Genomic DNA, 11,174 nt, shown 5'->3' with positions numbered 1-11,174 from the left:
AATGGGTTGCCAGTCAGACTTACACATCCTTTTGTCTTTTAATTCTGTTGTCTCGTCCAGAGAAAAGGAGCCTGTTTACCAAAGGCCCCTGAAGTGTGACCCCTCATTATGTTCCCTTACAAAACCAAAGTAACCCTAACCCTGAGGGCAGCTTTCACTTTGAGCTCTCTCAATAGAAAATGCATATAGAAATCTGGGTGTTCTTGTGTAAATAACGTGTGTCAGGTCAATTTATTTTCGGCTAAATTGAAAGAAATTGTATTCACAGTGAACACTGTATATGTCGGCTCAATCGGAAGTTACCTTTATAATTTAAATCGCATTATGGCGCTGAACTTCCTTAATCTAGGCTAACATTGCTGCACTTCATCCGTTTTGGTTCATAAAAATTATGAAAATATTTTATTTGTCGATTGGGTGACATGTTCCTGTTCTGGGCTCCTCCTGTCTCTGCTCCTGGTGCTCATCTGCAGGGCAGCTGTGTCTCTCTGTCCCCGATACGACAGGACACGACCCAGCTGTCACTGAACATGTTCGTCACTCACATGGCTTTACAGGGATCTCTGGGATGCCTCAGAACACATTGCAATTAAAACCTTACCTATGAAAATGTAAACTATTTGTAAGTAACGCATAGTGAATGTGAGGGTTAGACATTTGGGCTTATATGAAAATATGAATTTCTGTTTCGCTGTTAGGATTAGACATGGAGAATGTTATTTTCATCACTTGTAATATTTTTTTTTTACGTGTAGCATTTCAAATATTTTAGGTAAATGCATCATTAATGTAAAGAATCCTGAAATGAGGTAACATCTCAACTAGGAGTGCAATATAAAACATTTCTAAAACACACAATGCTTCCCCAATGCTACAATACATACAAAATCGTCTTCATGCATACTTCAGGGTGCTTCATGTTCCCCAGATATTCAGAGGATGGGATGGAATAGGATGGAGGAGGGTGCTGCCTGTCCGCGGCGGCGGTGCTCACATTGTGCTTCGAGTTAAATATAGCCAAGTTGTGCATTTAAAGCAAATGCGATCTGAAAGGCAGGCAAAGGCGAGGGGACGCAGCTGTCGACGAAGCATGTCTCTTTTAAAGGCTGCCCCTAATGACTGTAGACAGTTGGCAATTACATAAGGATCACTCCGAGGCCAGTGGGCCATGTGCTGAGGAAGAGCCCCAGCCCTCATAGACATGGTACATGGGGAAGAGGAGGAGGAAGAGGAGGAGGAGGGGAAAGCTGGCCACTGACCAAGAGGGGCGAAGCCAGCAGCACACATGCAGCCTAGAGACACGTGCCAACAAAGAAGAAAGAGAGGGAGGGAGTGGGGGGGAAAGATGGGGAAACGAAAGAGAAAATGGGGGAGGTAGGAAAAGAGAAATATGAGGGGAGAAAGAGAAATAGAGGGGGGAAGTAAGAAGATTGTACTGCAAGTAAAACAAAGGTAGAGAGAGGTAGAGAGAGGGAGGGAGAGAGAGCGAGAGCGGTATAGAGAGAGGTAGAGAGAGAGAAATTGAGAGAGAGAGAGCGAAAGAGAGAGAACTAAAGAGAGAGAGAGAGAAAGACAGAGAGACAGAGAGAGAGATGGAAGGATGCAGAGAGGAGGGATAAAGATAATGCAGGTAAAGAAATGAGATGGAGAGCAAGAGGCTGAAAACATCAACATGGTGACACACAGCAAGAGGCTGAAAACATCAACATGATGACACACAGCAAGAGGCTGAAAACATCAACATGGTGACAGACAGGAAGAGGCTGAAAACATCAACATGGTGACACACAGCAAGAGGCTGAAAACATCAACATGGTGACAGACAGGAAGAGGCTGAAAACATCAACATGATGACACACAGCAAGAGGCTGAAAACATCAACATGGTGACAGACAGGAAGAGGCTGAAAACATCAACATGGTGACACACAGCAAGAGGCTGAAAACATCAACATGGTGACAGACAGGAAGAGGCTGAAAACATCAACATGGTGACACACAGCAAGAGGCTGAAAACATCAACATGATGACACACAGCAAGAGGCTGAAAACATCAACATGGTGACAGACAGGAAGAGGCTGAAAACATCAACATGGTGACAGACAGCAAGAGGCTGAAAACATCAACATGGTGACAGGGAATTCATGAATGGAGGGAGGGAGTAAGGAGGGAGACATTGAAGAGAGAGGGGGAAAGTACATATTGCCATATGGGCAAATTAATGCCGAATCGTATCTTTGCACAGGTAACAAGATACAGTACCTTGCAAAAGTATTCACCCCCCTTGGCATTTTTCCTATTTTGTTGCATTACAACCTGCAATTTAAATTGATTTTTATTTGGATTTCATGTAAGGGACATACACAAAATAGTCCAAATTGGTGAAGTGAAATTAAAAAAATAATTCTTTTCAAAACGGAAAAGTGGAGCTCTCCAAACAGGTCAGGGACAAAGTTGTGGAGAAGTACAGATCAGGGTTGGGTTATAAAAAAATATCAGAAACTTTGAACATCCCACGGAGCACAATGAAATCCATTATTAAAAATGGAAAGAATAGGGCACCACAACAAACCTGCCAAGAGAGGGCCGCCCACCAAAACTCACAGACCAGGCAAGGAGGGCAACAAAGAGACCAAAGATAACCCTGAAGGAGCTGCAAAGCTCCACAGCGGAGATTGGAGTATCTGTCCATAGAACCCCTTTAAGCCGTACACTCCACAGAGCTGGGCTTTATGGAAGAGTGACAGGAACAAAAGCCATTGTTTAAAGAAACAAATAAGCAAACACATTTGGTGTTCGCCAAAAGGCATGTGGGAGACTCCCCAAACATATGGAAAAGATACTCTGGTCAGATGAGACTAAAATTTAGCTTTTTGGCCATTAAGGAAAATGTTCTGTCTGGCACCAACCCAACACCTCCCATCACCCCGACAATACCATCCCCACAGTGAAGCACGATGGTGGCAGCATCATGCCGTGGGGATTGTTTTCATCGGCAGGGACTGGGAAACTGGTCAGAATTGAAGGAATGATGGATGGTGGTAAATACAGGGAAAATCTTGAGGGAAACCTGTTTCAGTCTTCCAGAAATTTGAGACTGGGACGGAAGTTCACCTTCCAGCAGGACAATGACCCTAAGCATACTGCAAAAGCAACACTCAAAAGGTTTAAGGGGAAACATTTAAGTGTATTGGAAAGGCCTAGTCAAAGCCCAGACCTCAATCCAATTGAGAATCTGTGGTATGACTTAAAGATTGCTGTACACCAGCAGGAACCCATCCAACTTGAAAGAGCTGGAGCAGTTTTGCCTTGAAGAATGGGCAAAAATCCCAGTGGCTAGATGTGCCAAGCTTATAGAGACATATCCCAAGACACTTGCAGCTATATTTGCTGCAAAAGGTGGCTCTGCAAAGTATTTACTTTTGGGGGTTTGAATAGTTATGTACGCTCAAGTTCAGTTTTTTTGTCTTATTTCTTGTTTGTTTCACAATAAAAAATATTTTGCATCTTCAAAGTGGTAGGCATGTTGTGTAAATCAAATGATACAAACCCCCCAAAAAAACTATTTTCATTCCAGGTTGTAAGGCAACAAAATAGGAAAAATGCCAAGTGGGGTGAATACTTTCGCAAGGCACTGTATCTATTTGTCTGAATCTGTGGGTGTTACAACACTAGCGGTGTCTCAGTAATGAGTAGAAGAAGACACTGTAGAGTTTATTAACACACTCCCCCACTCCTCTCGGAGTGGCACCCCATGAATCTGTGAATCTGTTGTCAAATATTTATAAATGTCACCCAATCAGGTCTGCCAAATAATGTGGGCGTCTGCTGTGACGGTCAAAGTGGTAATGAGTGCCTTGGTCAGAACAAAGACTACCTCTTGCTTCCACTACAAACACACACACACACACACACACACACACACACACACACACACACACACACACACACACACACACACACACACACACACACACACACACACACACACACACACACACACACACACACACCTCCTACCCCCTACTCTCCCTTCCTTCTCCAGTTCACAATAATTGCAAGGGCAGTCTTCTAAAGATGGAAAATTAATGGTTTTGTACAGTAACAAGTTAATAACATGTCCTCTTTCCACAGTGGAAAGGCTAGCTATGACTCCAACATCGGTATAATTGATAAGCCACAGAAAGAGAAGCTTTTGCGAAATATAGGCATCACGCTCCAATGGCGCAAAAGTCAATACATTGCATTCAATGCAAAACGATGCTTCAAGAGTGATGACTTCAGGTAAGCTCAGTCAACGTGGCATTGGTTTCTTTATACTGTAATTGGGTGGTGACACAGGGTTACTAATAATACCCAACAACCACAAACATTTCTCCTAATTTCAGGACTTTACCCATCACATTATGGGTATGACGCACAAAATGCTACTTTGATCAGAATGAGACTACACAACATGAATCATTACACTACTGTAAACCTTACAGTACTGTAATATTACACTACTGTATTATTACACTACCCTAATCATTACACTACTGTATTATAACATTACTGTGTTATTACATTACTGTGTTATTACACTACTGTGTCATTACACTACTGTGTCATTACACTAGTGTGTCATTACACTACTGTATTATTACATTACTGTATTATTACATTACTGTATTATTACATTACTGTGTCATTACACTACTGTATTATTACACTACTGTATTATTACACTACCCTAATCATTACACTACAGTATTATAACATTAATGTATTCATTACACTACTGTATCATTACACTACTGTGTCATTACACTACTGTATTATTACACTACTGTATTATTTACATTTTACATTTTAGTCATTTAGCAGACGCTCTTATCCAGAGCGACTTACAGTAGTGAATGCATACATTTCATTAAAAAAAATTCCGTACTGGTCCCCCGTGGGAATCGAACCCACAACCCTGGCGTTGCGAACACCATGCTCTACCAACTGAGCCACACGGGACCACAGTAATGTGTTCCTATCATCTACTTCAAACAGTACTCCAAACATTGTACGTACAGAGTGCATCAAACATGATTTAGACCTTTATTTTATGGAAAACTGTTTATTTCTGTATTTCATTGTTGAAACTTGTTGAAAATTGTCCACAGTGTTCCGATCATCTAGTTCAAACAGTACTCCAAAAATTGTACGTACAGAGTGCATCAAAAATGTAAAAATGTCTGTATTATAACATTACTGTATTCATTGCACTACTGTATTCATTACACTACTATATTATTACATTACCCTAATCATTACACTACTGTGTCATTACACTACTGTATTATAACATTACACTACTGTATTATTACACTATCCTATTCATTACACTACTGTATTATTACACTAATATAATATTACACTACTGTGTCATTACACTACTGTATTATTACACTACTGTATTCATTACATTACTGTATTATTACACTACTGTATTCATTACACTACTGTATTATTACATTACCCTAATCATTACACTACTGTGTCATTACACTACTGTATTATTACACTATCATATTCATTACACTACTGTATTATTACACTAATATAATATTACATTACTGTAATAATTACACTGCTATAATATTACACTACTGTAATAATTACACTACTGTAATTTTACACTAATGTATTAATTACACCAGAGTTATCATTACAATATTGTTTTATTGTCGCTGAATGTGGCCCTTCCCAGGCCAGAAGGTTTTTACACCTGGTTAAAAAGATAAGTAAAGGAATTAAAATCTAATTGAGATGACCACATTAACAATCTCTATTTATTTCTTTAGACAGCTTTTTCTCCTTCTATCTGTATAATGGCCATGTCGAGAATGGCGCTGGAGGGAATAGCAGCTGTTTTACGAGCTCCTGAACCAATCTTTTGTACATAATGTTTCCTCCATTGTTTCCTATGACCGAAAATAACTTCTGGAAACCAGAACAGCGATCACTAATCTCAATTTGGATAACAACTTCTACTTCAATGAGTCAGAGGCAAAGGACATACTGATTATCGTGGACCAGGCCCACATCCCTGACACTCAGAGAAGGAGGAGGCGACGCTATATAGGCCATAACTGATAATACTACATTAGAGAGCAGATAAACCATCTCCAAAATCCGTTCTATTGGAGAACTTGCAATCACTGGAGACTATCCTATCAACGTCATCTGAAGAACTGTAATATCCTATGTTTCTCAGAGTCGTGGCTGAACAAGGACATTGAGAATATAAATCTATCTGTTTTTTTCCTATACGTCAGTGGGACAGAGCGGCAGTCTCAGGGAAGCTCAGGGGAGGGAGTGTGTGTCTCTTTGTTAACTACATCCGATGTGCAATCTCTAATATTAAGGAAGTCTCAATATTCTGCTCGCCTGAGTTAGAATACCTCATGATAAACTGCAAACCATTCTGTTTACCAAGAAAATGTGTAGCTGTCTATTTACCACCACAAAACGATGCTGGCACTAAGATCACACTCAATGAGCTGTATAAGGCCATAAGCAAACAAGAAAATGCTCCCCAGAGGCTGCGCTCCTAGTGGCTGGCAATTGTAATGCAGGAAAACTGAAATCCGTTATTACCAAATTTTTACCAGCATGTCACCTGTGCAATTAGAGGCAAAAAAAACTCTAGATTCACTTTACTCCACACACAGACATGCATACAAAACTCTCCCTGGGCCTCCATTTGGCAAATCTCACCATAAGTCTATTCTCCTGTTTCCTGCTTAAAAACTAAAACTAAAACAGGAAGTACCAGGAAGTGGTTCGATGAAGCAGACACTAAGCTTCAAGAATGTTTTGCTATCACAGACTGGAATATGTTCTGGGATTCATCCGGTGGCGTTGAGGAATTTACCACATCAGTCACCAAAATCATTAATAACTGCATACACGACGTCATCCCCACAGTGACTGTACGTACATATCCCAACCAGAAGCCATGGATTACAGGCAACATCCGCACTAAGCTACACCCTCCGACAAACCATCAAACAGGAAAAATGTTAATACAGGACCAAGATCAAAGTCTACTACACCGGCTTTGACGCTCGTCAGATGAGGCATAGCTTGCTAACTGTCACGGATTACAAAGGGAAACCCAGCCGCGAGCTGTCCTGTGATGTGGGCCTACCAGTCAAGCTAAATACCTTCTATGCTTGCTTCGAGGCAAGCAACAGTGAATCATGCATGAGAGCACCAGCTGTTCCGGATGACTGTGTGATCATGCTCTCCATAGCCGATGTGAGTAAGACCATTAAACACGTTAACATTCACAAGGCCGCAGGGCCAGACGGATTACCAGGACACGTACTCAGAGCTGGCAAGTGTCTTCACTAACATTTTCAACTGCTCCCTGATCAGCTGGCAAGTGTCTTCTCTGATATTTTCAACCTCTCCCTGACCCAGTCTGCGATACCTACATGTTTCAAGCAGACCACCATAGTCCCTGTCCCCTAGAACGCCAATGTGACCTGTCTAAATTACTATCGGCCCATAGCACTCACATCTGTTTCCATGAAATGCTTTGAAAGAATGGTCATGGCTCACATCAACACCATCCTCCCAGACACCCTGGACCCACTCCAATTTAAATACCGCCCCAACAGATCCACAGATGACGCATTCTCTATTGCACTCCACACTGCCCTTTCGCACCTGGACAGAAACCTGGCAGTGTGGTGCCAGGACAAGAACCTCTCCCTTAATGTAAGCAAGACAAAGGATCTAATCGTGTACTACAGGAAATGGAGGGGCGAGCACGCCCCATTCACATCGATGGGCTGTAGTGGAGCGGGTCAAGAGCTTCAAGTTCCTCTGTGTCTAAGGACCTATTTTCACTAAGGACCTATCTTCCCCCTTAGGATGATGAAAAGATTTGGCATGGGTCCTCAGATCCTCAAAAAGTTCTACAGCTGCACCATCGAGAGCATCCTGACTGGTTGCATCACTGCCTGGTATGCAAACTGCTCGGCCTCCGACTACAAGGCACCACAGAGGGTAGTGCGTATGGCCCAGTACATCACTGGGGCCAAGCTTCCTGCCTTCCAGGACCTCTTTACCAGGCGGTGTCAGAGGAAGGCCCTAGAGTCACCCTAGTCATAGACAGTTCTCTCTGTTACCACACGGCAAGTGACACACATACGCTACACAGACACTCCAACACACACACCCACACACACACCCACACACACTTTCACACTCTTCATATACGCTGCTGTTACTCCGTTTATTATCTATTCTGATTGCCTAGTAACTTTTGCCCCTAACTACATTTACATTGTATCACAATTACCTCAACTATCTGGCACCCATGCACAATGACTTGGTACCAGTACTCCATGTATATACAGAGCCTCGTTATTGTTAATATTTTTTCATTTATTCTTTTGCTAATCTTTCTTACTTTTTAAATCTGTATTGTTGGGAAAGGGCTTGTAAGTAAGCATTTCAAGTTAAAGTCCACAGCTGTTGTATTTGGCGCATGTGACAAATACAATTTGATTTGATTCATTAGGCACAAAATAGAATAACATGGACTAAAACATGGAGGGACCACAGTACACAGTCAATCTAAGTAACCTAATAAAAAAATATACCCATCAAAATCCTTCAGTTTAAGATAGACATATGATTTTTTTTGCATGGTGTCACGTCCTGACCAGTAAACGGGTAATTTGTAATTGTAGTATGGTCAGGGCGTGGCAGGGGGTGTTTGTTTTGTGTGTTTTGTTTTTTTTGGTTCTAGGGGATTTTGGTTCTAGTTTTCTATTTCTATGTTTCTTTTTCCATGTTTGGCCGAGTATGGTTTCCAATCAGAGGCAGGTGTTTTTCGTTGTCTCTGATTGGAAGCCATACTTAGGCAGCTTGTTTTTTTCCTTTGGGTTTGTGGGTGGTTGCTTTCTGTATAGTCTGTGAACCTTACAGAACTGTTGATTGTCGTTTGTTATTTTTGTTTAAGTGTTCACTCTCTTTAATAAATATACGAAGATGAGCACTATACCCGCTGCGTTTTGGTCCCCTTTCATCGACGCCTATGACACATGGGCTGAGTCTCAATCCACCACAACTGCGGTGGAAGGTGGCCGAGCTACAGCGGCGTTTGTCAGACCATGAGACACATCCCCCAAAAAATCTGTCTTCTCACAAAAACATCTGTAGTGTCCGAACGGTTTAGCCTAAAAACTACACAATGGTATTCTCCGTTTTTCTCTACAAACCCCTCAAGTGTCACGGGAAGGCAACCGGTACAAATGAATGGAAGTATGGACGTACAGTAGTTTTGTGCTAACAAAAATAAGGGGTTAAATATGTGTAAAAAAAAGTATATATATATATATATATATATATATACAGTGGCAAGCAAAAGTATGTGAAACCTTTGGAATTACCTGGATTTCTGCATAAATTTGTCTTACAATTTGATCTGATCTTCATCTAAGTCACAAGGTACTGGGACTTTAATGAATGTAGCTACCCAAGCTGGAGTTTTTGTAAGGATGCACTGAGGATGGCGGTTTTTGTACTATTAAAGTACATAAACCGTTAATGTATCACGCCCTGAGCTATAAACGTTTGACAGTCGCCATCCAACATCCAAATGAAGGAGGTTGGAGGTGGGTCCAAGATAAACAACCCACTGGGCTTGGGTTCACAGTTACATTGTGAGACCAACACTAATGCAACATGATGAGGGACTTACAGTACCTGGATGGTGTAATTTAGCTGTAGGGTACTAGAGAGAACGGAAAAAGCATGAAACCAAAACAGGGCATCATCTCAGTCTTTTCGCCCAGTTTAAACATCGTAATGATGTCGTTTCAACCAGTTTTGACGTCATACTGATGTCGTTTCAACCCGTTTTTATGTCATAATGATGTCGTTTCAACCAGTTTAGACTGACATAATGATGTCTTTTCAACCAGTTTTGCCCTCTAGGTTATGTGTTTCATATTGTGAATGTTATGTTGACATTTTACTCAGAAAGTAGCCAGGCATCCACCAGGCTGGATATAAGAGGCATGTTCTGAGGAGAAATTCCTTTCTCTCTGTGTGTGATGAAGTGATAACGTCACAGAGAGACAAGTGCATACTTTAAGACGTCTGATTCCAAATACATGAATACCTAAATGTACAGAAAGCCTTTCAGAGGGGAACTTGATGAAACAAAAACAGAAATATGTGGGACTGATGCAATTTAAGCAGGGTTGACCTTAACTCAGACGACCTCTGTCAGTTCACTCCCCGCAGTTTATTTGCATTTCTTTGTTTGTTTGTCTCCATTTATTTTTGGTGGCTGTGCTTGTTTGGGCTTAAGAGGGTGAAAATGAACAGGCCAAATAGCTGCCCATTCATAAGCCTGTTTATACATGCTAATACTAGAGACAGTTTACATCAACAGGGATGCTGCCTGTGACTCTACAGTAACTCCCCCACATCTACACGATGACAAATAAGAGAAAATCTCTTATCCCTGGTGCCTGCTGGGAAAATATGTATTAAAGAGATTCTCTGGTACTGTTGTATGTTTTTTTAGCCAGTAGTTCTGAAAGTAGAGCTCACAAGCTAAACGTGGTCCCAGAAAATTGCCTACTATGTCATGTGCGGATATGTGCACCATGTCATTGTTGTGTCTCTCTCTCTCGCTCTAATGGCTGCATCTTGCTAGATGTCACTCAAATGGCAAAAGGCTGAAGTTCATTGGCTAGAACTTGAATTGATATGGGGCTGGCCCACGTGGGGGAAAATCAAATCAATCAAAATCAAATTAAAACGTAGGGAAAATAGCGCAGCACAGCTTCCAGAACAATTGTTGCTTTTAAATGAGGGATTTTTGTGGCTAATTGAGGTTAAAAAACAGAGTTTTTCTGCTCATAGATTATGCATGTATGAACTACACATTGACACATCCAGCACAAAGCGGGAGGTTTAAAAAAATACTTAGTAGTCGCCAAAGTTTCAGAGCGTGTCTTTAATGCTCTGTGTTGAGAGCTTGAGTGGTGCTTGGTTGAGATTGTCTGCCACAATAGGACGATTGGAATAGTCCAAAAAGTGCAAAAGTCAAGACAGGCTCAGAGAAATGTTCAAATTATATAAAATAGAAAACAGACACATTTTCAACAGAC

General features: G+C 41.3%; 1 non-coding gene across 1 annotated transcript; it reads right to left on the bottom strand.

Moving 5' to 3' along the window:
- Positions 1-4,930: 4,930 nt before the first annotated feature.
- Positions 4,931-5,006, bottom strand: trnaa-cgc (transfer RNA alanine (anticodon CGC)). The gene has a single exon. It is a non-coding gene; the product is annotated as a tRNA-Ala (tRNA).
- Positions 5,007-11,174: the final 6,168 nt, after the last annotated feature.

Source organism: Salmo salar, chromosome ssa16 (genome assembly GCF_905237065.1).
Source record: "Salmo salar chromosome ssa16, Ssal_v3.1, whole genome shotgun sequence".
NCBI lineage: Eukaryota > Metazoa > Chordata > Actinopteri > Salmoniformes > Salmonidae > Salmo > Salmo salar.
This window is presented reverse-complemented; position numbering and strand designations above follow the sequence as displayed.